Source organism: Apis dorsata, unplaced genomic scaffold, assembly GCF_000469605.1.
Source record: "Apis dorsata unplaced genomic scaffold, Apis dorsata 1.3 scaffold_552, whole genome shotgun sequence".
NCBI lineage: Eukaryota > Metazoa > Arthropoda > Insecta > Hymenoptera > Apidae > Apis > Apis dorsata.
Window position 1 is genome coordinate 182,436 of NW_006263768.1, and position 1,463 is coordinate 183,898.

At 29.6% G+C, this 1,463-nt stretch overlaps 1 protein-coding gene and 1 long non-coding RNA gene across 3 annotated transcripts in view; one reads left to right on the top strand and one right to left on the bottom strand.

The window, feature by feature from the left end:
* The window catches only part of LOC102670948 (potassium voltage-gated channel protein Shaker), a 118,787-nt gene that overhangs the window by 6,157 nt on the left and 111,167 nt on the right, over positions 1 to 1,463 (bottom strand). The gene's annotated exons all lie outside the window — the stretch shown is intronic.
* Positions 1 to 1,463, top strand: part of LOC102671139 — a 5,782-nt gene continuing 4,319 nt past the window's right edge. Inside the window, exon 1 of the long non-coding RNA XR_004151240.1 lies at positions 1 to 50. This is a non-coding gene — a long non-coding RNA (uncharacterized LOC102671139). The remainder of the gene's footprint in view (positions 51 to 1,463) is intronic.

A 1,463-nucleotide genomic window follows, 5' to 3' on the forward strand; every position in this document is an offset into this window, starting at 1 on the left:
TCGTTCCTCGTCTAGAAAACTCGGTGCTAGGTGTGGTGTTTCTATCTTGTGTGAGTTTGCCGTGTCGAGTCGAGTGTGGCGCTACTTATGCGGTACTGGAGGCTCCTATGTAGATATACACGGATGATTTTCTGTATGCTTTGCGTGTAAATAGACATAATCGGAAAGATCAGTTAACCAGTTCAATTCGGATTGTTAAATTTTCTTTGCCTATTTCAAATCAGAATTGGACACTGTTGAACGAATCTTGTTGAAATTTATTATCTCGTTTTTTATAGTCAGGATATATTATAGAATTCTTTCAATGAAATCTGATTTGCAAGCTTAACTCTTTTTGCTTATTCAACCGATTACAATTATTAATAGAAGATCTACCAATTTAAAGAAGGTTTAGCGAGCCATCAATAGTTAAAAAAAAATACAGTGAACACAAACAATCCCCATTGTAAATACACATTCAAATATTGACTACTGTGATCAATGTACTTTGACTTTGACAATCAAATAGGAATCGTGATTCCACAAACACTATTGATCTGTTATTTCTCTTAAATGATACTATTTGTATAATAATGTATTTGATGTAATTTTATTCGTTACTTCATTAAATGTTTTCCTGTAATAGAATGGTTCTATTAATAATTGTAATAAGATCTTAACTCTATTAGTTGATGTTTTTTTTTTATTTTCATCTTATTTTCACTTGAAGAATCAAGTTAAATTTAAATTTTTGAATATTTATAGTAATCTTGTAGATATTTTTTATTTCAGATAATTTTAAATTTATAATCCTTGATCTAACAATAAGATAAAGCTTGTCTTCTTTATGTATATACTAGTTTATAAAAACAAGTTTATTTATTTATATGAAGTAATCATTTGTTTTTTTTATTTGTTATATTCATTTCAAATAAGAAGTATCCAATTCTGTTTCAAATTACATATTTATCTTTCTATATATTTTATTATCTATATATTGAGACCGATTTTTTGGTTTATTTTCATCTTCTTCTTTTTTTTTTTTCACTTCCAAATTATAATTACAAATTTATCATTTTTTCCACACACAACGCATCACCGTGTACATCTACTTATAGTGTTTCGCGTGTCTAATAAGAAGCGGGCTCTCTAGGCTAGACTAGGGGACTAACGTGACTCTCTAATAAAGGCTCCTCGTCTCGTGTGCCAATGCACCGTTCCAAACAAGCGCGTGCCATTCCGTTACTTAGATCCGATCGAATCTTCTAAACGGTACGACATGCAATTCTCTACACTTTCACGCTCTTTTTCAAGGAGCATCAACATAATCGTGTCAAAATTAGGGCTTTTATAGTATAGGTCGGATCTACGAGTATCCGAGTATTCGAATTTATTCAAATACTCGAATACTAGATACTAAAACTATCGATTTAAGTAGAATATTTTATATATATATATATATACATAATATATATATATATATA